General features: G+C 33.1%; 1 protein-coding gene and 1 non-coding gene across 7 annotated transcripts in view; both read left to right on the top strand.

The window, feature by feature from the left end:
• LOC118192818 (uncharacterized) overlaps positions 1–27,824 on the top strand; it is a 560,683-nt gene that overhangs the window by 145,866 nt on the left and 386,993 nt on the right. The gene's annotated exons all lie outside the window — the stretch shown is intronic.
• Positions 1,078–1,150, top strand: TRNAK-CUU (transfer RNA lysine (anticodon CUU)). The gene has a single exon. It is a non-coding gene; the product is annotated as a tRNA-Lys (tRNA).

The raw sequence follows: 27,824 nt of genomic DNA, 5'->3' as shown, positions 1-27,824 counted from the left end.
GCATGCAATGCGTGCAGGTGGCTGTTTGAAAGAGAACAAACATGACAAGCGCCCCTTTCTCCCTCTCAGTTTCGTGAGCTTCCTGTATTGTCTGCCCGAACACCCTTTCTTGATTACAGACGCTCCCTTCATAGCACAGAAACACCCTCGAATGAACCTGTAGAAAGGAAAGTACCGAAAAGCATTATTACAGCTGAAGTTGAAATTCGATTCGAGAAATGGCTTCTCGAGTAAAAATATTAAAAAGTTTTGAATTCGAAAGCAGACCCCTGACTATATTCGAAAGCAGACCCCTGACTGCATATTCCGGCATATAACGAGCACTTTTAATACAAAAGATAATATAGAAAGTTACGGGTGCCCGTTATAGCCGGATATAAAATGGTAAATTTAAGAATGATGAAAAGACGAGCATACAAAAATGAGATTGCTAGAAGTACCTAAATGCTGTTTATTTAAAAAACTGTCATACCGTATGAAATCGGCTAACATGAAAATGTCGTCATATTCGTTTTCTTCAGGTACGTTATATCTTCAGGCTCATCATCGAATTCGGTTTCATCTTCACCGTCTCTATTGCTCTGATTCATAAATAAATAATCATCTTCCGTTCAATCGAGATTGTTAGATATACTACATTTTTAATGACTTTTGAATTATATTAATTTAATTTTATTGCATGCTTTTATTATCCACTTGCACACACTATTTCTAGACTATCATGACGCATTTGGCCTCCTTTTCTTTCCATGTTCCTTCCTTGGCTTCGATGTTCACTTCAGAATCACGACTTCAAATGACTACAGAAAGAGAACCATCTAACTGCTAATACCGCGAATTCATTCCGGTCAGAAGTGACAAAATAATGACCCATTTTTCTCGAAACCCTAGAACAGCATTCTTTTTCAAATCTGCGTTGAATACAATGCACCCTATTTGTAGAATTATTTACTCCCTCAAGCATTTGCCCCTCCCCCACAAACATATTGTTCCCCTTATGGCTTTGTCAGTTCAGTATATCTTTGTTCGAAAGCCTTGGAAAAAAATCTACAAATGAATGACTTCAAAAGCTAGCACGCCTTCGTGGTGTAGTGGTCAGCACGCTCGACGCTTATTCGAGAGGTCCGGGGTTAGAGTCCCGGCGACGGCATTGCTCATTTTTCATCTTTTCTGCTTTCAAAAAATTTCCTAATGTCTCTACAGTAGCGAAAAATACACAATTTCCTACAAGTCTTCTTCATTATTAATATCCGCTTGATGCCTGGCGTGTATTTTTCATATTGCTAAAGGCATTGAATATGAATGTGCCTTAGTCATGCAACATGAATATGCGATGTGAGGTTCCTAAAACATTTTCTTATAAATACTGTTGTTATGTTCCGTGTTTAAAAGACGTTATAACATGCTCGTTGAAAATTAGTAAAAATGGTCTAGTAATTAATTTTCTTCCAAGCGTTTAAAACTATATGGCACATTTTCTTATTATCTGAGTATGAATAATCAATCCTCATTAGGTATCACATTTCTGAAAGAGATATATTTTAAGATATTTCTTTATCTTGTAAAACTAAGATTTTGTAAATATGGTTGTTTTATTCTAAATCTTTGAATTTATATAAGAATATTGTTAAAACTAGATAACTTCAGCAGCTATAGATTTTAAATAATCCTTTTTATTGAATTTAAAATACACAATTGTTTTTTAGAGATGGGTAAAATTGCTCTTTTATGGGATCGGATCAGAACCGTTCTCTCATTGAAGTGAATATGTTCTTTTTTATGACTCACAACTTACTAATAATAACCTTGATGAAAAAGATCCGAAACGAGGCTTGAATCAAGAGCGGTTAGAGAGGATGGAGCGAAGAGGGAAAGCAATCGAACGAAGAGTGGGATAGGAAGAATCAATCAAATGCTAACTCCGATAATTTGTTTCTTTCAGTTGTAATCTTGAGGCCCCCTAAAACTTTCTTTCTACACAGAACGAGCTATAAAATTCTAAGTTAAGAATTTTTCAAAAAATTGGTAAATGATAAAATTGAACTAACTTTTAATATGGGGGGATAAGCATTCTTTTCTCCCCTATGGAAATGGAATTTTCTGGCAAGCTTCCAGCAAGAGTTGCTAGTTCGCTCACTCAGTTAGTGAACAAATAACAAATCTTTGTTCCTGGCACGCTTCCAAGAAAATCTCTCCGTGAACTGCAAAACAGCTACAACACTATTTTTTGAAACCTGAATATATTCTCTCAGTAAAGTAAATCGATTCCTTGAATTAGTTCCGGAGTGGATCATCCAGTTCTATTTTATGTATATATGGTTTTCATTACATATTTCATAAGCGAAGAAAATAACAATGTGATAAAGAAATATGAACTGATTAATTTAAAAACAATGACTGTGAAACCGACTAAGTTAAAAACAATACTAAAAATCTTTACTTTTTTGAGTTCAACGGGGAAATTCCTCGGAAATGCTTAAAAAAAACTCTCAATCATCAGAAAAACAATTTCTTATCCCGATATATCTATCTGAAAAGTTACTGCAATAGATTAAAGTGGAAGAAGAAAGGGAGGCTTATCTATCGTGCGCGATAAGGTGAAGACAAAATTACATAACATAAACCTACTTTTATAAGCTGTCTATTGAGCTGCTCTGGTGTTTACCGAAACTTCGACTAAAATAAAAATGAGTTCTTTTGTTATGTCTGGACGTTTGAAATAAATGACGAATTCGACGAAGTTATGATAAAGCAGACGCACTTGTTATCAGCCCATGTTTTATTTTTACTTATTTCCAGGTTTATTTTTTTTAAACCTGTTGCCATATATGCTTTTTAAACTCGAAGACATTTGGCTTTTTAAATAGAAGCATTTGGTTTTTTAAATGGTTTTTATAAATGGAGTTGGTGTCGGAGAATCCATTTATATTTTCTTAGCTTTTTACTTTTCTAAATTCATTTACATGAAAAAAGCATCCAAACTATTACAAAATCATTTCCTGAAATACAATATTTTGAGTGGAAATATCCTTTCCTTGGGCAAATTTGGGACTTTGTAGCCAATCATGGTAGCAAAACCTAAATTCATAATCCATTTTATATCTGACCTCCGAAACAGTGTTACCAGAACCCATGCGCTATTTCGCAAATTTGCTACTGTTGACAAGCCTGTGGTATTAAAATTTGTGTCCATGTGCTTTTGCGAATTTTCTACTATTCCATCATTTGCTTGTGTTCTTTTTTGATACATTGAAAAATTTTTAATGTATCATAAAATGTATATAATTTATAATAAAAAGTAATAATTGATTCAGGTTTAAATAAATCAAAAGAAATATTACTTTTTATCAAAGCTGTCACCTGGCAAAGTGCTTTGTTACCTGGCAAGTGTCAATCCTGCTGTCGTAGCTTATGAGCGCATGCTCACTTAGTTTTCAACACTAGTCGCTGGGGTTTTCATGTGTGAGAGTTTGACTGATTGCTTTGTTTAATAGTTTCGCAAGCTCTAAGGAGATTCCAAAGTCACATTAGAATTACTGTGTTAATTACGGAATGAATTACCGTGAAATCACTATGTATTACAGTCCCCTCCAAAGGCTATTTAAAGTTTCGATATTGGTTGTGTGAATTTTAGTTTGCAAATTATCTGCGTCATCAGCGTTACGAAAGCGATGGAGAAAAGAAATTTTCAGATAAAAGCAGAGAAGCAAGGTCCTTGCAAATCAAAGTTAATTTTTTACTGTACATATTTTTTTTTATTTCACATACACACACATAAACGTAACCAAGACATAGTGATTAAATCAAAATTAGATCAGGAAAGGGAGTAACTTTCCAACAGGAAATACTCAAATAAAAATTATGATAAAAACAAACAATTCAATAAAATTAATAAAACATAATAATTTTATGTAATTTAACAAACATTCTCTATTTGTAAAAAGCAAATTTAAAGTTAATTAAAATATATAACTGTTGGAAATTCCTTGGTCTGTTTCAAGGAGCAGTAGAAGAATTTTCAACATAGCCATGCGTTACTAAATTATATCTAGATGACTGTGACTTCCTATTAATTTTTATTTTGGAATATTGCGAAATAAAAAGCAATAAGAAGTACCAATTAAATATTATATAATTAAAATAATGAATGTGCTTTAAAATCAAAGTGCTTTGCGATAATAAATATCATCTTAATTTGAAATTTCTCGTTTTTCGTTCGCACACACTCGTATTGATTTTTGGTCTTAGCAAGACCCTTTCAAAAAAAATTTTTTTATTATAATTTTAAATTTAATTTTTGGTACATTCACAAAGTTTAAACTCTATAAGCTAGTAGGTCCTCCTATAAAATATTGTATATTTTGACGAATAGCAAATCGCTATTTATTTAATTTTGTGCATTGGCATTACCAGTCCATTATCTATAGTTATTATTACACCTTAATGAGTTTCTTCAAGCGGACGCGTCGGGAAATTGGAACAGAGAAAGTTTATGGCGAAGTTTTTTCAATTAATTTATAAAAATGTTTCGTATATAGTTTCAATTGTCTGTTTCGGCGAAATGCGATATGGAGTTAGCTGGATTCGAAAATCATTAAAATTATTTCCCCTGAAGAGCCTTAATGAGATTCGAATTGGGCTAATCTACCATTTACCGCTTCTTTGTTTTTGTATTTTTGCTTAAGTCTTTTGTCGCACTTTAATTCTAATGTTTAAAATATGCCTTACTTTAATCAGCATATTCCTTACAATTAGTATTGAATTTTATTTGTAAATATTCAAGTGTTTATATTGTTTATTTAATCGTTTTTACACATTTCATTGCACTTTATTTTACTTATATTAATATTTCACGGTACCACAGTATCTAAGCAACTTTTTAGCGTACGAACTAGGAATTTTCTTATATAGTATATATATATATATATATTTAGAAACGTTCAGATGATTTCATTTAAGATATTAAAGCCAATAAAGAAAGAATTTTCTTTTTCATTTCTGCATTTTATTCTTAAATACATATTCGAAGGTTTGCCCTTTTGTCCTTATGTCAGTTAAATGTTGCGAACGTAACAGAATGCGTTTCCTTTGAAACTATCTTACGTATAAGAATTTTCATACACGTAGAATATTCATATACATTTGAAGATTACTGATATAGCTTATCTTTTTTCGCACGATAAGGGGAAAAATTATTTTAAAGCTACCCATTCAATATTAATATCGCTAACATAAATATTTGTGTTCAGAAGTCTCACAGAAGCATCATGCTTGAAATCATAGTTTTCATTAAAACGAAAGAACTAGTAAAAAAAATCTGAAAGGTTTCAGATATTAAATTACGTCCAAAGAGGCGTTTTTTTAACATTTTGTGTGTTATATTATTATATATACATATTCATTAAATATCATGTTCCTCGCATTAAACCATAAAATTCAATATCGCAAAATAAATTTAAAATGAGCATATCTGTAGAATTTCCGATACGCAGTCTCGCGAGCTGAATAATTCCCCCCCCCCGGTACAGTGTTGCCATTGCTCGCTTTGAAATCGTGTAGTTTTTTAATCAAAAATTCGTTGAAGTGTTACAAAATATGAAATCGATAATAAAACAAATTTCAAATTCCAAATTAGGGCTTTCACATGCCCATATTCTATGGAAGATTACGTTAATCAAATTTTAATGGCTCTAGGTACCGTTGTTTTATCACAATGCGAGAAACAGACATGCATTGATGCAGATTTTTCATTACTTAATTTCTTCAAATATAATGCAGGACGATAATATTTGGTGGCAACAATTTGAAAAGTGAAACAACACTTATCGTGAATCGATGCAAAATGCCAGGACGAAATTAATAGTCCCTTAGGGCAAATTGGCCCTTTGGACTTAGAAAAAAAAAAAATTGTACAACGTAGACCTAATTTTACCAACTGTTTATTGCACTTCTCTGAAATAGTGTATATTAAGCTCGAAATGAGGAAAAAAGTTCTTTTTATTATTCTTGGGCATTTCAATTTAATTTAACGAATAAATTTGAGAAAGCAAACACATTTGTTACACAGCTTAGAGGCTCCATTTCTTTCCTGTAGAGATCGAACTACTGTTTGAACTTTACGTGCAAAGAATTTTTAAAAAAAACAATATATTTTTTTATCCTTTTTTGAGCTTACGCCCTTAGCACACCGGAACTCGAGCCGTTCGCGGAAACATATAAACTTAAAAAAAAAGTGTACAAAAAAAAGTACCACCATGTAATAGAAATTCCGAGCACGGACGATTCCAGTGCATAAAAAACATCCTAGTTGGAACACCGGCGGTGTGACAATTGTCACAAACGGTTCTGCACTTTTCAAATGTCCTTGAACCTCTTTTTTGCCCACACGCACACACATCAAAAATAGTTGTCGAATCTTGTTTCAGGCAATGTTGCCGCAGACGACCCAAAGGAGGGAAAAGGTTAAGGGATCTTGGGGGAAAAAATTTAAAATTAAATAAATAGAGAGATAAAAAAACTTGAGGAGTATTAGAGAATTCGGGAGAAATGTTTGAATTGACATGGCGTTGACTGAAATTTGACAGATCCGGTTTACTGAGCGAAGTTATTTAGCCATTTGTAATTCAATTTTGCGCCGTGTAATTTTCATTTGCCTGTCATACGATGGGTTTCAAAATTTTATGGTACCTAGGTTTTTTTTTTTTTTTTTTTTCTTTGTTAATGTGGTATTACAATAGCATTGGTGTTGTTGGCATCCTTCATGTGTCGCAATAAACTTCAGCGACGCATTTCAGTTGTTTTATCCCATAAAAGTCATTGTAGGCTTGGGCCAGAAAAGTGGTGGAAACCCTGCAATTTAATCACTTGAGCTGTTTTTCAACAAAGCGGAATGTGAAACAACATCTGTCAGTGGCTTGTTTTTATGATTTTGTTTCCTTCTGGATGGGTCCTTATTACCTTTTAATTGAATAAAGGATGATTTCACCTGAGAAAAGTAACTGATTTAGGTTATGTAAGTCTAAAATTATTTTTATAGACTACTTTTAAGTTTTTTATTCTATTTGTAAATTATTTTTCGTTGTTAAAAGGCTTACTGTACAGTGAGTCAAAAACGTATTAGGTCAGGATAAGCATTCAGATATGTTTAGCCCAAGGAGCGTTAGCTCAGAGCTCCAAGCGCAAAGTCATTGATTTTCCAGCTGAAGATGATGGTTCGGTAAAACCATCGAAACTAGTCCTGTGAAAATTTGAAAATATAACGCTGATTTTTGTTGTTTGACTTCTAAATTAATATTTGTCCTGCGCGTTATTGTACCTTAATCCTTGAATTATAGTTCAACAAATTATATAATGCAGAATCTGCATGAATGTCTGTATGTTTCTCGCATTCTGAAAAAACAACGGTACATAGAGACATCAAATTTTGAATAACGCAGCCCTCCACTCGAGTATGGGCACCTTTTTTACAAAATACTTTTTTTTTTATTTAAATTATTTTTGTTTTGATCAACAAACTCAACGATTTCAAAGCGCTCCATTAACATTAACATCGCGTGCATCTTCAAAGCACGGATATTTTATGCGCGAGGTTTCTTTTTTGTGATATTGCTGTTGAATTGAGTTTTATGGTTTAAGTGCAAATAACATGATATTTAATAAATAAAGGTAGCACACAAAGCGTTAAAAAACGCCCCTTTGGGCGTAATATAAGATCTGAAATCTTTCAGGTTTTATTTTTTTAAATTTATATATATATATAGTATATAGTATTATTATTATATATATATATAGTATATAGTATTAGTATTTTTAATTTATATATGTATAGTATATAGTATATATATAGTATATTTACAATATATATATATATATATATTGTAAATAATTGAATGTTTAATTTAAACGAAATACTTTTATCACATGTTAATCCATGCTGAAAGAAATCGAAAAATACCTCTTACACTAATTACAAATGTAGCTAAATAGATATTAAATTTTACACTTTTCGTGTGCAAACGAGGAAGTAAAGATCAAAGGGGTCTTGTGTACAAACAAGAAAGTAACTGAGTCTTCCAGGCATAGATTTCTTAAGATTTTGATTGAGATGTGCTTCCTCCCCCCGTCCATTTTTTCGTGAATTTTTCTCCAAGGGCATTTCTTTCGGAAATGTTGTAGTTTTGCCTTGCAGATGATCCCGAATATGTCTAATGGGATTGGTGCTTGAACTATGTTAAATTAAATTGAACGGTAGATTTTATTTTAAATTCAATAAATAGTTCAGTCATTTTCTCGTCCAGTGAAAAATTGTAAGTTTGCTCGCACAGGAAAAAAAAAATCTCAGATTCTTTCACTCGTGTCAGCAAAGTAGCTCCAAAACAATAAACTGTTTATTTTCCAGATCTAAATTCCTTCTTTCAGATATTTTATAAGAAAAGCCTGCAAGAATTTGCTCCTTATAACATTTGTACAATTCGTTAATACCGTTAACGTAGGATTACTTTCCTCCGTAATGGTCTCGTGGGAAAGGAAAAGCGAAAACGCTGTTTGAAGTGTGCGCGAGTGTTTATGTCTTGGAAACTACAGATATTACAATCAATCTAAATGCATCATTAGATAGATGAAAAAGCGTTAGCAAACACAAAAATATTTTTAAAAAAATTGGACAAAGGATATACGCATAGTAAAGCTCCAAAAACAGCGAAATTTTGGTGACGTCGAAGCTTCGTGCGCATGCGACCACGTGTGAGTGGCGAGATCGTCCGGTAGACAGTCATTATATTCGGGCAGTGTTTGATGTATTTTATTTTATTTCGCTAAGTGGCAAGGTCGTCTGGTAAGCAGTCGCGCGTAGACAGTCAGTGTGTTCAGGCGGTGTTTGCTATATTTTATACGAAATGAAAAAGCATTTGACTTCATGACTTCATGACATTTCACTATTCATTCTCAGATACCTTGTATTTTTACTTAATTATATGTTATTTACAGACCATGTACAAGCACCACCAGTGGCCGAATGTGTAAGATAAGTGAGTGTTGTACTTCGACTGGGTTCGATCCAAGGCTGTCTGGCTCGTTTTCGTGGTTTTTCCCATTTTCACTCTAAATACAAGCCAGTTTAGCTTAGAAGGTCCTCCATGAAGTCATCCCACCTTTTAGGAAGACAGCCCTCTTATGCTTTACCATATTAAAATAACTTAACGGAACCCTGACCACACAAGAGTAAATAATTAAAGAAAATAAAAGATACTTTTCTCCGTATTAAAATATATGTAGAAGAATAATATTTAAAGCTCTAAATAATACAGAAATAACAGTAAGAAAATTATATACAAAGATTAATAAAAAATTAATTTCTTATTGAATAAATTATATGTAGAATTGTGACAGCTAGTCTTCTTTGCGAACATAAACTACTAGTAGACCTAATTGAAAGTCTATTTAGCGACTTCTCTTTAATACTAAAAGATGTGTATAAACTCAGTTATTCACAGACGCCACAGTCTTACAGGGGGTATGAATTCAGTTATTCACAGACACCACATTCTCGGTGCTTACAAAACCTACCATTCAAAACTACACAAATTAATTTAACCTCGCAGGTTGACTCAGAAACCTAGACAGGCGTGATTATCTTCGGCGGCAAAACTGCGAACCCGAGATTCAGAATTCAAACAGCTGGTATAAATAACAACGTGCGCACTCAATAGCGAAAACACGCTCTGACTAACCTTTTCGCTACTCCAGTTTAAATATACTCTCGTTCACCTTAACTCTTTACTTCCTGACTAGGAAATACAAGGGGAACAAGGAGTAACAGAAAAGGCTAACAAATTAAAATAACTATTAGTAAAAATAATGTAAACTTTATATTACATTATATGCAAAGAGTAATAAGAAAGGAATTTCGAAGGAAAACGTATAAGTAACAAACAAAGAAAGATATAAGTAATAACAAGGAAAAAGTACTTTCTACAAACTTTTACTTGCGCTTTAACTTAAATCTGAAATAAGACACAATTTCTTCATCACAAATGTACCTCGCCATTTCAGACTAGCGCAAATAACCCTTGCGTGCTTTGATATAATCAGTTTTCTTCATCATTACTCAACGCAATGATATAAATTTTATTGCAAATTATCTTGCAGATCGTAAAGTTTAAACTTTTTCCTCATTGCTTCGCAAAAAATTATTGATACTAGAAAGTCCTCATTATTTTTGTTTATTTATTTCCTCCTCATTTTTGAAAAGAAATTTTTTTCTTGCCGACTTCGAGGTAGAATTCTTGTTGGGAAAACCAAAGTTAAAGGCGGTTAGAATAAAGGGAGTAAGCCTTCCCATGTATGTCCCATGTAATGAAAATAAAGCCATGAAACGTCATGAACGGCTGCCATAAGCGGATTCCTGGTTGTTTTTGTTTACGTTCTAATCGATATTGTCTACATCGATGATGTCTAGGTAATGAAAATGTGCAAATGCTAACTATGAGGCAAATGTATACATGTTAAACCTATAAGACCAATAATGAATTACAATAAATTTTTAAATGAAACAAATATTAATGTTTTGCAAATTTTAAATTAATACAAAAAAGAATTTTGAAAAAATCACGAAATTAAAATTTTTGCATGGTTTTCCTGTCCTATTGTTATACATGGTATACAATTTTATATTCAATCTGAACAAAAAGTGTGACTCCATGCAACAGAAATTTGCGGAAATATTTTATTTTAACTTGGAAGATCATGTTCAGAGACCCTACACAAACTGAAGAGTGAAATGTTTGTATTTGTACGTAACTAAAAATAAAATATCAGTTCAGAAAAAGGTTTCTGATGTTGAGAGATTTCTATTGAAAAACATTGATCAATATAATTTTTTTTTTTAGAAAAGAGAGCTTAGACACAGAATCTTGGAGGTATCCTGTTCTAAAAATTTCTGGGAGCTTCAATATTGGCACATAACTAATTTGTAATTTTATTTGTAAAAATTTAAAGTGAAAAATATTTCTAAATTTATGAATTTTTTGTATGATTAGTAGATTAGGAATCTGAAGTAATAAAACGTCATAAGATTATTAATAAAGCATTTTTAGCGTTTGAAAACTTAAAAAATTACTTGGGAAAAATTCCTTTCAGCATACTCATTGTAACAAAATTGTAAATTAATGAAAATTGCGCACTAGTACAGTCGCAAACGAGTATCATTGACTGGCATTTAAGGTGAAAAATTTAACCTCGACTTATTCTCTTTTATTTATTAACCGAACTCTCAAACAAGTTAGAAATGACGTCAGATATCTAAAATTTTAAAATACCTCAGTCAATTTTTGTTGTATGAAAGTTTTTTATTTTTATTTTTTTGTAATGTGTATAAATTGCTTCTAAATGTAAGTATAGAAAACCGAAAGAGAGAGTAAAAATATTTAGATTTCAGGGGGGGGGGGGAAAGACAAAATTTCGTAATTTTTTTTTTTTTTTTTTTTTTTAACTTAAAAATGCGGAAACAGAAAATTTGTACCATTTAAAACATTATGTTTACAATGGTTGCGAAAATGAAGGCTGGGTCAAGACTTTTGTGAATGCGTTGTACATGAAAGAAATATAAAGCTAAAATTAAGCAAATTTGCAATCCAACAATAGACTTTTTTCATTTTAATTAATTAATTAATTAAATATTATCAAAACTTTGCTTTCCATTTCCGAAGATTCGAAATTTTTGTAGATACATTTTTTCACTCCTAGGTTTAACAGATTTTTAAAAAAGACGTATTCTATTCTTCGCTTGTCACCTCGCATCGTAACTAATTTTATCGTTCTTAGTTGTTGCACGAATAAACCTGTTCCTGTTATCATTCAAGCCAAGCAGTAGTGTTAATTGGATCTTATCGCACCCTTCTATATTACAATTAATGGCGATGAAAACTTTTTCTAATAATTTTCTTTCTTACTTTAGTGTCAGATGTTTCACCTCATTCCCTTTTTTGAAGATAAATTACCCGATTAAATATTTCATACGTAAGTGTTAAATTACATCTAGACTTTGAAATGAGACTTTTATTTTTCTTTCTAGCTAAGGTTCCCACCTTCTTAGCATGCCTTCGTGGTATAGTGGTTATCACGCTCGGCGCGTATTTGAGAGGCCCGTGGTTCGAGTTCCGGGGAGGGCATTGCTCATTTTACACATCTCCTGCTTCGAAATAACCTAATGTCTAAATATATATAAATATCAAGCTAAATATTTTGTACTTTGTCGAAGGGCAATTTACTGGCGCGATGAAGATAGGAATGTTTTATTTCGAGCAGTGATAACACAATCTAAGTAAATTGCGTAATTTGTTAATAAAAGAATCATTAAATTGTCACAAAATATGAAATGAATGACAACCAAATTATAAATTCAAAATATGGACTTCTACGTGCACATTTTTAGGTGGAGGATTAGGTGTATTCAAAATTTATTGGCTCTTACAGGTACAAGGTACAGCGATTTTTTCCACATTGGGAGGATCATACATGCGTATGTGAGGATCATATTATGCATGCATACATATATACAGATAGAGTTTGACAAAGACGAAAGTATCTCTCAATCGGTTCCAGTTTCCTAAAAAAAAAATATTTTCGCCTTGTTTGTATACAGTGCTGGGAATGCAATGAAACATACAGCTTCGAATTACAGGTTTGTATTTTTTAATGTATAACCTGAAAAATCTCCTTATCTGCAATTAAACTGTGACTTGGTCCATGAGGCAATTAAAGTCTTTATTTCTTTCACCTGAAACCTCCAGTGCTAATGATGGTTTTCGTTTAGGACTTAGGCCTCCGTAACAGAAAGCGTGTTATTTTCTGTACCTTCTCTTCAACCGAACCACTGAAGTTTGTAACATCTTTGTCTGACTTGGGAACTTTTGTCTCGATTCTGTTTGGTGACCTTGCTTCTAAAGCCTTTCATTATACCTTTGTCATTTCTGACGGGTTCGTGAAAAGAGTTACTTTTTTCAAACATTCTTCTTATTGGGAGTTAACAAGTTTAAGTAATATTCAAAGGATTAATTCATAGTTTTCAGTTTTATTCTATCCTGTTTTCCTATTTTCGCTATGCACTGTTATTAAGAATATCATTTTATGCGTGAAAATGCTTTTGATTAAATTACCAGCTCTTTGCACAGCTAGCTGCTATAAAAATGAAAAAATATGTAAGGATTTCAATGAGTTCAGCTAGCGGACATTAAAATTCTAAGCAATTTAAATCATTTTTACTTTTAAAGTGCTTAGAATTTTAATACTTGATTTAAAAGTGCTTTTAAGTCTTTAAGTTTGCAAATAAATAACTATAGTAATAATAAAATAGATCGCTTATTGTACAGTGAAACATGATTCCAGCCAGAAAGTTGGCAACAGCTGTGACAGTGAAAGAACGCTATGGCAATTATCGTAATCGTTATTGTAAGCTTTTGTTTAATTCATTGTTGGTGTTTCATTACGGGTGGAATTTTGTCATCGCATTTTAACCTACCTCCTGATAAGCTACCGAGTTCAAATTTTGTACATATGTTACGGTGAAACACCGAAATCTGGAGAATGTCGACTTTCACCGGTGAATGTCAACATTCACCTAGTCGCTTGGTGTATGTTCGAAGTATTTTCCATATACTCTTATTTCTGACTTACACCGGTAAATGTCGACATTCACCATGTACTAATGGTGAATGTTGAACATATAAAAATATTATATTTTCTTCTCCGTAATTCAGTAGCGAAGAAACGCATTTGAGACTTAAAATAAGAACTTAAGAATATAAGAATTTAAAACACACAGTACATTCAAAATGAGAAAGGAAAATAATAGAAGCTAAAAACTTACTTAATTATAAAGTACGTTCTAAATGAGAAAATAAAATAATAGTAATAAAAAACTTACTAAATTAAATGTGGTTCAAATCTTATTTATTACAACACCTTAAACTATTATGACACTTTATGACATCTCTTTTCGACCTAGACCAGAGTATATCTGTGATTGTCGACATAAACCAGTGAGGGTCCGAATGCACAAGAATGTTATGAAATATTCGATCTTTCACCGACGTATTTGGTGAATGTTGACATTCTCCGGTGAAAGTCGACGTTCTCCAATTTCGGTCTTTCAGGGTAACACATACACACTTTCTCGATGACAATGCAGTCTGGCGAAGTAAATTTTTCCAAACTAGATTTACGTTTTGCTTGGAACTTAATGTTTAACAAGTTCATTGCCATGAACACCAGGGTGGACCTCAAAAAATCTTCATTCTGTGCGCGAGCATCAACGGTGGGTCCCGCGTATCTTTCCACATAATAATAAATTAATGTCTTGGGAAGTTCTCATTCATATTCGTTATATAGTTGTATATGATACTCTGGAATAATTGTTCATCAAAAATAGTCAGATATGCACACTTTAAACCGTTTATTATCGGTTCAGCAAAGCTTTTATTTTAGAGTTTTTTTTTTTTTTTTTCTCCCAGACATGCGTGAAGTGGGCAGCCATTTAACATTTTTAAGCAAAAAAGGATTGTTTTTATTGAAAGAGAGTGTAAGATTTTGATTCTTTCACAAAAATTATTTGTATTTTTTTCCATATCTTTTATTATTTACAACCAATAAAGCCTTTATAAACAATTAAACTAATCTTTTTAAGTTTGGCAGCCCGATGATTACTTTAACTACAATGAATTAAACGATTTTTGTTTATATATCTTTGCTAAAATGAACTAACAAAGCATATCAGAATTTAACTGCTAACACCACTAAATACAGTGACAATGTTTTCAATGAAAACTGTAACTCCTGAGTTTTTAGCGATTTTTTGAAAAAATCCCTGAAATTTTTCGACTATATGACGTGCATGATTTTAAAATTTCAACATCAAAAAATGTAACGGATTTAAAATTTCGAACTTTTCGAGCAATTTTTTTAAGGGGGGGCGATGTGTTGAACTCTGAAAGGGACTAGAATTGAAAGTTTGAATTCGTTTTTTCATTCGAGGTTTCAAAAATACTTGTTGTAATATGTTATTACATCCAATTCCTGAAACTAAATATTCAAAGCAATTTCTTTGTTCTCTGAATGACGTTCAGTTATTTTTCTTTAATTAATAACTTTCTTATAATTTACTGCCAGTGTTTTAATAATGACTTAAAATTTCATCATTGGCAACATGAAACTGAGATTAAAAAGCAAAAACATAAAATGTGCAATTAAAGAAAAGTTTTTTATGCTATATGCTTTTATTTAAAATAGATATGATAATTAATGCACGAAAAAGAGAAAAATAATTTATCATGTAGTCTGAACGGGAATAACAGATTTAATAACTCTACGGAATTCATCTACAGTTTTTATATCTCGAATAATAAAAGCGTGGCGCCCAAATAACGAAATCTGTTACTTTAATTCCATCGTCAAATTTATAAGCCATTACCTTTTTTAATTTATCATAGTCGTCCCACGTTTTTATTTTTCGCGATATAAAATTGTAAGATAATTCTGTATTAATTAATCTACTATTCTAATAAAATGTATTATAAATTATTTTTCTTCTCTTAGTGCATTAATTATCATACCCATTTTAAACAAAACTTATTGTATGAAAGGCTTTTTTTCATTGAACAGAGATTAAATTTGAAAGAAGAATTAAATTTCTTACTCATTGCCTCAGTGGCAACACATATTCACTAGGAAGGTATTACTATTTTATTTTGAGCGGTAGCAATACATTTCAAAGTTTTCGATTTAATTTGAAAGAAAACAAGAACATTACTATATAATGTAAAAAAAATCTGAAGGCTTTCAGATTTTATAGTACTCCCAAAGGGGTGTTTTTTAACGTTTCATGTGTTACCTTTATTTATTAAACATAATGTTCTTCTCCCTTAAACCATAAAATTCAGTTCAACATCAATATCAAAAATAATTTAAAAAGAGCATATCTTTAGAATTTCCGATACATAGTCTCGCGCGCTAATTTGTTTTTTTCTCATACAGCGTTACCATTGCTCTCTTTGAAATCGTTCAGTTTGTTAATCAAAAATTCGTTAAAATTTTACAAAATATGAAAAAAATAATTAAACAAATTCCAAATTTTGGCTGTCAGATGCCCATATTCGAGTGGAGGACTACGTTATTCAAAATTTGATGTCTCTATGTATTTTTGTTTTTCACAGGGCGAGAAACATATATACTTTCATGTAGATTCTTCATTATTTAATTTCTTTAAATATTATACAGGGGTATAATATTTGGTGGCAAGAATGTGAAAAGTGAAACGCCGTTTATAGTGAACTAAAGCAAAATGCCAAAACGAAATTTATAGCCCTTCTGGTCAAACTGCCCCTTTGAGCTAAAAAATATCTTAGGTTTGTCGAATGGTAACACATTGCTTTTAAACCGCTACCTACAAAAGTTCTTCTTCGCTACTCCCATTGAAATTAAATTATTAATCAAACCAACGAATCTTCGCAACAAACAAAACACTAAGAACTTTCTAACGTAAAACATGGCGCTTCTTGGCAGTTCGTTTAACGTTTACATGAGGAATGTCGACTACCAAGAGTGCTAGAAAATCGCACTAAGATTTAAGAAAAACTAGGCAAGACCTGACCAGCGAAATTATTCTGAACAAATGGATTGTTTTATAAATGAGTGCGACGCCCCCACTTCACAGCAATTCCATTTTCCCCAGATCATTTCATCACCCATCAAATAATGATAGTTATTAAAGCCTTCAGTGAAGGTCTGAACGCCTATTCACATTGAAAAGGCTTTTGATATGATATGGGGTGCGGACCTTGCCTGTAAACTTATTTTATACTAGTAGAAGTACCCGGCGTTATTTACGCAGAGTGAAGAGGCTTCATTTAGGAGATGGGGTAGTTTTTTCGAAAATTTTTAGCAGACACTAATTTTCCTCTTTTCTTGGCTCCAGGTGAATTGTGCAAAATGTTACTAAACGTTCTAATAAATTTGTAGAACGATGTACAGTAAGGCATCAGGTATCGGTTTTAATTAAAACTCGCTCTTTCTTTGTTACGGTTTACGTCATTTTTCGGAAATGAGCTTTTAGAAAATCATCATCTACCAAAATCACCACCCAAACTGGGAAGAAATCCATTTTCGAAATATTCGCGTACACTCCGCTTGGAGCTCACTTAAATTTGGGTTTACCAGGTTTTACACTATTCTAGAAAGTTGTACACTGATCCAAAAAGAAACGAGCACGACGCCATTTAACGGTTTTAGTAAGAACTGATAGTGAAAACGCAACAACGGCGATGTGAGTCTAAGAAGGATGACATGATTTAAAAATTGAAACTGTGTAGAAATACTAATATTCTTTTTCAGTAAAAAATAAAACAGTTATAAATTCCTTACTTAGCATGTATGACTTCCACTGACAGCTGGAACCCAATTATGGCGACGTGAACGTAAGACGAGTTACGTGTGCGCAAGAATGGATATCATGGGTGCAACTTTTTAATATAAGCGCTCCAAATGTAGACCTCTTGGGAGGGGGTTCCGAAATGTTATGTAAGCAGTGACCTTCCTATTGTTTCATCAATATCAGAAAAAAGCGTTGTTTCTATGAGTGATAGATACACTCACAAACAAACAAATGAGCGCCCATCTTTATATATATGGATGATTGTAATTAATCCAGCTAATGTAATTGCATGATTGCAGCTAGTAATTAATGATGATTGAAATGAATCTCTGTTTATTGCTTTTAAATCGCTTAGTTTGTTAACTGATAACACAATAAATTTGAAAGAAAAGTATGTAAAGAGACATTAGGTATTTTTGAAAGCAGGAGAAATGAAAAATGAGAAACACACGATGAAAGCAGGAGAGATGAAAAATGAAAAAATGAGAAATACTGGAACGACGGACTTCTCGAATACGCGCCGAGTGTGCTGACCTTTACACCACGAAGGCATCCTAAGAAGGCGGGAGAAATATTTTATAAATGAAATATCTTCAGCTTTGCTGAACGACGACGCATTGCCACGTAGATGCTAAAATGCTTTTAATTCATTCGGTAGCAATACATTTGTTTTAAATCTTTGAAATTGTTAATTAAATTCGGCGTTTTGCCGACTAGCAGCATACCTCTTTTATATCGCCGAGTTCTCTGAATAAACATATTGCAGAGTGGCAGAACAAAGCTTTTAAATTACCGAGTTGCACCTAAATCGAAAGTTCATTAAATTAACACAATATGAACCCCATAGGGTGGTTTGCGAAATCCCATGTAGGCAGTGACCTTGGTCTTGTTTTGAAGGTCATGTGTGGAAATTTTTATTAAGATCGAAATAAAACTGTAGATTTGCATGAATTACACACATAACAAACGGATAGCTTCTTTATACATCTATCTATTTATATCTATATATCTACCAATATCTATATCTATATACAATATAATTGAACTATAGCTATATGTAATGTAATATATATATAATTTTGAATCTTTAAATCCTTGTGCTCAAAAAGAGTTCAGAGAAATTTGAAGAATCATGTTTTAAGACTTGAGAACGAATAGAGACGTTTTATTTGGATCGACAGTTTGGAAGTTGCGTCCAAGGTGTAAGAGACTGACGTAACCCTGAGTTAGCTATGGCAATATTTTTAGTGCTAAAAAAAACTGTGAATGCCTTTTGGATCTTACATAGTTTTGTATGCGGATAATGGTAGTTAGTGATGTATTGGATACAATAGTAAGACCAAAAGAAAGGGGAGGGCATAAGCATATTGAAACTTAGATACCTTTCGAGATAGTATAGTGTGATTTCCTTCTTCTAATTTCAACAACTACCTTGAAAAAAAAATTGGAACGTGTAAACGCCATTAAATACTTGAAGCCGGAAAACATGAAAATTCATCTTTACCAGGCTTTGAACCACGGATCTTTCAATTTCTAGCTGGATGTACTACCTACTTACACCTACTTACAACACAAGGTCACACATGAGAAAATGCGATAATTTTTACCTTCTGCCCCCATGTAAAGGGCGACTAGAGAGAGACGCGAGACTCATTCGACGAAATCCAGGTGCTGACATAATTTATCGTTCATCACATTTTAGTCTTGAGCTATTGAACAGACAATTTGATATTTCGCATCAAAGTGTGAAAAATCAACTATACTCTCCCCGAAATTAGAACCACGAACTACAGTTGCCAAATGGGGATGAACTACGAACTTCACTATGAATGCATGCATTGGAAAATGAAATAATTCCATATAAACCAAATTTCCCTTTTCTTTTTGCCAACGACATTATATTTACTAGGATTAAAAAAACAAATGTACAGTAAACATGATCTTAACAATACACAATTTTCGATACAATCAACATCATCGATTTTTTTTCGCTATTTATACTAAACTTTTAAAAATTATTTTATGGCTAGATATCTCTTGATTAATTTGCCATAGGTCCAAGGTTCCAGTTTGAAAAAGTAATCAGAAAAGATAGTTTTTCGGACTATGCCCAATTTAGGTTATGTGGAATCGTTTTCGTAAGTATAAATTTAAACTTTTGTACGGCTCTCATAGGATCAGTTATTTATCGTGTATAGGCTATTGAAATGACATTTTCCTGTCCATGGCAGAGTATTTTGCGCGTTGGAAAAACAAAATGGGTTTAATAAAAGCAAGAAACAGAACGAACTACTGATGTTATTTCTAAGAATTTTGGGCAGAATATCTGTTTCTACCAAACCTATGAAGTCTTAATAATATCTTGAGAATTGAGAAAACTTTAAAAAAAATTTTAAGATATACTCCGCGCATTGTACTCAGTCCAACCTAGTTATCATTATATAGCTTTTTGATCATGATATAGCTTTTGCAGTCAGAGGATAAACCAAATTGCCCATAGCTCTATCCTCAAGAACTTTATCTGTTCGTTTCTTCCACTTAATTCTATATTAATGATTGCATTTACGCAGTAATTATGTTGTTTCTCAGCCTGAAGCTGAAATATTTGTAGCAACAACCATCAAAAGTTTGCCACTGCCACACCTTCGGCACCTCCCTAATGTGTTGAAATAGGAGTTAAAATAATAGAGGCCATTTGAGTCTTTTTACCTCTTTAAAACCGCCTACCGGCCTTGTCTCGATGTATGATACGCCACGGAAGCTCAAGATTTTCAACCTCAGCATAATTATTGCACGGTGGCCAAACAACAGGGAACGCCCACAGCCTTGTACAAGAAACAAAGCGGGCACACCTCGATGAGATTTGGTGAGGGAATATCAAGTCATGCCCGCCGCGTTGCGCGCTGTTGAGTATGGCAAGTTTGGTTGGTAAAGATAAGGAATAAATAGGCATTCGGGCAATGATTGATAGATGATGGAGCATGGAGTCAGCGAGTGAAAACGGAAGTTGGATCCTACAAATGTTGATGTGATGATTGCGCTGACCTAGTCGGTGGGAAGCGGGGTGAGGCGGAGCCAGACACCGGCGCCGGGGTATAATAACGGTTGAGAGGTGAGAAGAGCATCTTCCAAGGTCTCCTTTCCTGGAAAATTTCGGCATTTGTTGTATCAGATTGGAAACTCGTACGATTAGCCTTTCTTTTCTAGGTTTGTTTTCTTTTCTTTTTTTCCCCCGCAATTGATTGGAGGCTCGTTGGGTAATGGTTCGTCCACTGCTGTCCCTCCTCTGGAGATATTATTAGCCATACTTAAGTCAATGATTTTGCTGTCATAAACATGATGGAGGTGGTACTTTTTTTTTTGCTGAGTGAATTTAGGAGGTCGAACTAACCGACAAACACACAACAAATATACATGTATTCCAAGGTTAAGCTTTATAGTAGAACTGTGCTTACTAACCGGTATACCGTGACGAGAATATAGGTGTGCCACGAAAAAAATTGTAGTAATTTAATGAAAATATTTTATTTGCAGCAAGTAAGTTTATTGTTGGCTTGTTGTGATTTACCTCACTTATCTGAGCGTAATATCAGAGCAAGTCTACGCATTTTATTTTGGAGAAGAATACAGGATTGCTTTTGGCGCAAGTATGAATGAGCCTTGGGCACCTTTTCTGTCCAATTCTGTCTAAATTTTGAAGGATGATCTTCTCGGGAATGGGCTCAAGGTTGTCCCACACATGTTGCTCAACTTAAATTTGCGCATATACTTTCAATTCACAAAAACCTTTTCAGGATGACAACATAATTACAGCAGCTGTGCTTGCTACCTCGGAGATTTTATTTCAAGAAGAAAAAAAAAATCAAATTATGTCCGTTATCTAAGATGTTCAATTAATTCCGTCACTTTTTGAATAGAAGTTATGTCTGAAAATGTCAGAGAACAAGTAAAAGATATGTAAACTGCAAACTAGGTAATCTTTGGAATGTAAATGAATTTTAAAGGTTTTATGAAGCTTCATGTTTGTTAACTGTGTTGCAAAAGTAAAGTGTTCTGTTGACTGTTTTGTGAAAGTTACGTTTTCAGTATAATCTATCGTATTGAATGTAAGTAGTTACAGTTTAGGCTGTCCGGCTCAACACGAAAGTTTTATGAAATTCAAGCGCAACACATTAGGGAGGGTTACAGTTTTAAAATAAGATGTTCGTTAAGGTCTAGCGTATGTAAGTTATTAGCATGCAGGATCTCAGCTAGGAGGTATCTGCGGAAAACTTAGTACATTTTCATACGCACTGTAACGAAAAGCAGGGCTGAAAACCTGTTTATAGAAAAGGTGCAAAGTGTTAAAAGGTATTTTGTAAAGGGCTAGCGAAAATGCATAAATATCTCAAGATGTCTTGTGTCTTAATCTCAAGATGTGTTTACTAAACTATTTACCCTTGCAAACACCGTCGAATCCTAGCGGGGAGCAAGATGGTGCACAGTATGTGGGCGGCCAAGGGCGAAGAAATGAGTAATTAAAGTAACTGATTTTAAAAAGGTTTGTAAAAAAGGTCGGCTAATTTAAATTTGCATGTGCGAGGCCGATGGTCTAGGATCGGAACTGCTTCGAGATGCCTGGAAGGAGATGACACTAAAATAAGTTGCGATGACATAAAGTTCTGAAACTTCAGTAAAATTTTAAAATTAGTTTTAGGCTTTTAAAACTCATGTTTGTAGCAGTTGACTCGTGTGTAGGTTTAGAATTTAAAATCTTAGCAAGGCCGTTAAAGACTGTCATTGCGATTGCTTAAATTCTGGTGGGGAAAATAGTAAGGTTATTATTTGAAACTAACAAGTTATTTAGAATTTCAGCCTTTACTATAACTTCCCTTTTTCGTTTCCTCACCAAAATGTAAATGAGTTAGTTAGTATTTAAGCTAAGGTTTTCGGATTGTAAGGCAGACCGTATTTCTGTCCTGGGCGTGCACTCTACTTTGAGGTTCTCAGCTGTGATAAGTTCTAATTTTTTGGCTACATGTTATTGCTGCAGACACTTGAATCTGATACGCCGGTAGAGTTGCTAAGCCAGCTTAAAGTATTTAAATTGTGTAGTCTTTGGCTACTATTCTACATTTTAACTTGAAACTGACTATTTTGTTTAGTTACATCACTACGAGGTGTCGTTGATATTGTTAGCACAAGAAGGTTGTAGAGACATTAGGTTATTTCGAAGCAGAAGAGACGAAAAATAAGCAATGCTCTCACCCCTGATCTCTCGAATACGCGCCGAGCGTGCTGACCATTACACCACGAAGGTATGCTAAGAAGGCGAGAGAAGTACCTTAGGTGCATTTATGTTCTAAGTCCTGTTTGAATAAAAAGGTTTATTTGAACTTTCTCTGACTTTGTAGTTACTTTCAGACATAGCAATAATTCACTTCAGGTCTCATAGGAGTTTTGGCTGAATAACTTCTAACAGAGCAAGAACCTCATAGATGGTTGGAAAAACGCACTTTCTTAGGTTTACAATGTGATGACTCAGCAGATATCTGCAGTGTAATATTTTTATACGATTTCTATTTAACGATTGCTTAGTGAAAAAAGATATACAGTACGTTTTGCCATTAAAAGGCAATACACGCGGAGTGGACATATACCAAGCTATTCAAAACCACACAAACGAAATTAATCGTCCTCTTCAAAAACTTGTTTCGCCATAAGAACGGGTGACGCACCTGCCATGATTAGTTCTATTCTTGGTTTCATCTTATAATATAAGAATAATGCTGATCTTCCAAACTTTATTAACTGCCACTGTATCATCATCATCATGTTTTTGTTGTTACCAGTCTCATTTGTCTGACAATGGTCGGCACAAGCCCACGACATTCATTGTGGCAAGAAGTAAAATACGTCTGTCGTTGATAAGAGCCTCGAACACCATATATGTCTCGAGGCTTTTTTTAGTTTTGATAGAAAGCACTCAGGTGGACAGATCCGAGGGTATCCCAGTCTCTTTCTCTACCACTAACCTCTAGAGGACTTTCGGCTTGCCTCATATTTAGAATGCCCACATGCGGAACAGACACTATGCATTTACCAAAAACACCCATGCCTTCTCCGGGATTCGAATCCAGGTCTTTTAGTATGGCAGTCAGATTCACTAACCACTATTCTGGTTTTTTGCGGCTGGCTCTATGTGCTAACGTTTTACGTTATGAACACGTGATGAAAGCTGTTCGAAGAACTGTAAATTCTATTTGTGCTAGACCACTTCAGAATAGATTGCTCAAAGTACTGATTGATAAATTTGACTTACAGTATGGAACTTTAGTGTTATATTCTGAAATTAGATGGTTTTAGTTAGGGAAAAGTCCTACAAGGATTTTTAGAGCTTTTCCCAGAGATAAAAAAAAAAATTTAAAATCCAGAAATAAAACTTATGAAGAATTTAGGGATCACAGCTAGCTATCTGATTTAGCATTTCTACAGATATAATAAAAGAAATTTTGGAACTTCAGGGCAAAGTAAAGGCTATTATTGAATTAATAGAAAATATAAATGCATTTAAATCAAATATTAATATTTTTCACAAATGATGTAACTTTTGAATCTATTTCACAAATTTGGAGATTACATCAAGAAATATAAGATAATTGAAAGAATTGAATATCAACTGAATTGTCGAGCTTAAAAATAATTTTGAATGAACTTTGATTTAACCAATGGACATGTTAAATCAAAGTTCAGATCCAGGGTAACACACGAACATACAAATGACTGCTTGAATTTAAACATAATATAGTACGTATCAAGGTACAATAAAATCACAGAAGATATGTAGCGTTAGGTTTCACATTAAAATACGCTTTTTGTGTATTTAATTTACATCTTATTGAATTTTTAATAAATAACTAAATAAAGAGTACATAATCACACTTTTTCTTTAATATATTATACCACACATTTTCATAGTTTATGTATTATATATGTTTAAAACTGAAATATAAAAAGTGCAATTTATAATTTGGCTCCCAAAAGGTTTTAATTTTAATTTGCCTCTCGTCAAATTAAAGATTGGGCTCAGCTGTATAAGATAATCTGCTAATTTAAATTTTCTTTGTTGTAAATGACAAGATGTTACATTTCCAATTTCCGATAAGTGAGTTATGACAGTCTGTTTACCTAAAATCACTTAGCCAACAAAACTAACTAAATTAAATGCACAAGAGGTTACTCAACTCTGGATCACGTGATCTACATTCAAGGAGTTAATTCGCTCCGAAAGTTATCATTAACTAAGAATGTTACGTACTAAAATTTATATAAAAAGCAAAAAGTCTGCAATTAAAAAAAGGAAAACAATTTAGAATCTAGCATGTCTTCGCTCCTTCCCGCTGTGAATTGCGTAGAAGCCAAAGAGCCGAACATAGCGTCCAGCTGTTAATGAGACTTCTTTAAATGAATGTTGCCACTTTTTTTAATGTTATTGTCTCAGCTATCAATAAATATGTCTGTTAAATGGCGCTTCGAATTTGCTCGAATTGTGCAATTTTATATGAGTAAATGAAAAGGCAGATGGGGTGCCGATCTGTTAGAGCAGATTTAAACAGTTTATTAGTTGTTGGAAGTACCGTTTGCCTCTGCTTTGTATTCTTGAAATTGACTTCCTTCAATAAAAATCGTTAGAATTCATCTGAATTTATAAGTATATCTACAGTTTCCTAATTCAGTACGTTCTATACATTCGCTTTTGAGGTTAATTAGTTCAACAATTTGCCCAATAAGACTTAATTTCGTTTTGAAATTTTGCGTAGTTTCACTTTTCAAATTGTTGCCACCAAATATTATCGCCCTGTACTATATTTAAAGAAATTAAATAATGAAGAATCTGCTTAAATCTATGTATGTTTCTCTCACTGTGATAAAACAATGGTACCTAGAGCCCTCAAATTTTGAATAACGTAATCCTCCACCCGAATATGGGCATCTGGAAGCCCAAATTTGAAATTTGGAATTTGTTTTATTATCGATTTCATATTTTGTAAAACTTTAAAGAACATTTGATTAACATACTCAAGGATTTCAAAGCGAGCAATGGCAACGTTGCGCAGAAAAAAAATCTTTTTATCTCCAGCGCGTGAGACTTGAAGCGTATCGGGAATTCTAAAGATATGCTCATTTTAAAATTATTTTGCGATATTGCTCTTGAACTGAATTTTATGGTTTAAGTGCGAAGAACATGATATTTAATATATAAAGGTAACACACAAAATGTTTTAAAAAACGCCCCTTTGGACGTAATTTAAAATCTGAAACCTTTCAGATTTTCTTTTATGTTTTTAATTACTAGCTGGGCCCGTGAATTGACACTGAACTGATGTAAATTATTATGCATTTTTTCTGCTTTTATAACGACAGTTCTAAGCAGCTAGTCATGTAAATGGCTGGAATCAGATAAATTAAATGAAATAATTCAATGTTTATTTTTAAATGAATTTTGAAGTACATCTAATACGGTGATTTCCTTATACGCGTTAGAAATTAAACACAGATAGTTATAAAGTGTATTTCTTGATGCAGGAATTCTGAATTTATAGATTAGATTAAAATTTTGAAAGAATTGTTTTTCGAATAAAACTACATTATTATTACATAGCTATGTCGCTTTGAGTTTTAAATATTAAGTGCTTTTATGCTTCTCGTTATGTTTCAAAATGCAGTTTTGAATGCCTTGAATATATTATTTGATTTAAAAATCATTAAAACTGTTTTATGCGTGTATCTTTTAAAATGAATTTAATTTATGTTCATTAAAAGCAAAAAATTCTTGTTGGATTTCCATATCATCGCGCTGGACGTACCATATTCTCCCTCCTTTTATTAACTAATTTTATCTTCCAAAAATCGGGAAGCGGAAAATTATGCGAATTATTTAATTTTTGAAGACTGCGGTGACAGAATAAAAAAAATAGTCATGGATAAATTACTGGTAACTTTCTTTAAAAGAAATCCACATTCTAGTAATAATAAATAGTAGTTTTAATGGTAACTGAGCCGAGGCTTAGTTACCTTGTAAAGTCCAAGGGGCACCTCACATGAATTAGTCTTGACCGCAGTTACCAAGAGAGACATCGGAAGAACGAAGAAGTGGGGTAAGTTAAAACCTTGGATTTCAAAAGATTAAACACATTAGCAGTAGATAATGCTACAATGAGCTGAAACATAAATAAGAGAAGTAAGGTGAAATCACATCTTTGGAAAGTTTCTAAAGTCTGAGCACACCTACCACGTCCGGGTAGCTTTTAACGAAAATTCTGCGCAAAATATGTTTCGGATAATAAATGCTAGGGAAAATAAAATGGATGAAATGTTAGTACAAAAATGCGAATAAAAATTGAATTTACTGAACAAAAATTTAAATAATCAAGGGAATAAATTTTACCAATAAACTAACCCTGAGAGGGAAAAAATATGTGCAGTAGAGGAAGGGGAAAATTATGCGAATATTTTTTTTAAATTTTCAGAACCTAGCGCTAAATTGCTAGGGGGGGATACGCGAGAAAATACGGTAAATTAGAACATACTGCCGTACATAAATCCTAAAATAATCTGATCTCTTTTTAATTTTTTTTCTTTATAAGCGTAATCCACTTATACCATTGTTCAAATTTATGATACAAAAAAGTTCTTTCATTACTTTATAATTAAGAGAGGAAAACTTGTTTACAGCCTGCGTGGATATCAGTCATGACCATGATTTAAATTTATGGCAAGGACTTGCATTTTAGACTCAATCAGCGATGAATACAAACCACCCCAGTGTACCCGTAATCCTCGACCATCGTTTAAGTTAATGTCTCAATTTCTTCACCATTCTCGGTCAACGAGGCCAAGTCTTCTTTTCATCTACGCTGAGTTACTACAACGTCTCATCTTTGATGGCTGCGTTATAGCGGATGGTAGAAGTATTGTTATTTGCATAATGTGGCCATTCATATCTGCAAGCGATGCTCTTAAATTAAGATCAGAGGAAGATATTTCATCGAGAATAATGTCTCGGGGGTGAGACCACGGGAGAACGAGTTGTTAAGCAGTCAAGGTAGTCAACATGACGCCCAAAAAATGGTTACTTTTAAGCTGTTTGTGAGGCGAATGCAAAGAAGGCCGAATGGTTTCTTTTTTGGTTTGCGTATTTTCGAAAAAAAGAAAATGAAGGGTTGACAGATTATTTGTCTACCGTTTCCAGTATTGGATTCCTTCAGTTGTTCTTTTGGTGTTTCAGTGCTGGAGCTGTATGATCAGACGCTTGTGGGAGAAAATTTCTGTCACTTAGCAGAAACATTTGCGCGTATTAACTCCATGAACTCCCCAAAAAGGCATTAAAGCTAAAAACTTGCAATAATGAAAATAAGAGTTG

Source organism: Stegodyphus dumicola, chromosome 3 (assembly GCF_044657685.1).
Source record: "Stegodyphus dumicola isolate Sdum_Otavi_A_Nest chromosome 3, ASM4465768v1".
Taxonomy (NCBI): Eukaryota; Metazoa; Arthropoda; class Arachnida; order Araneae; family Eresidae; genus Stegodyphus; species Stegodyphus dumicola.
Note: the sequence above shows the minus strand (reverse complement) of the source record. Positions and strands in the feature narration are given on the sequence as shown.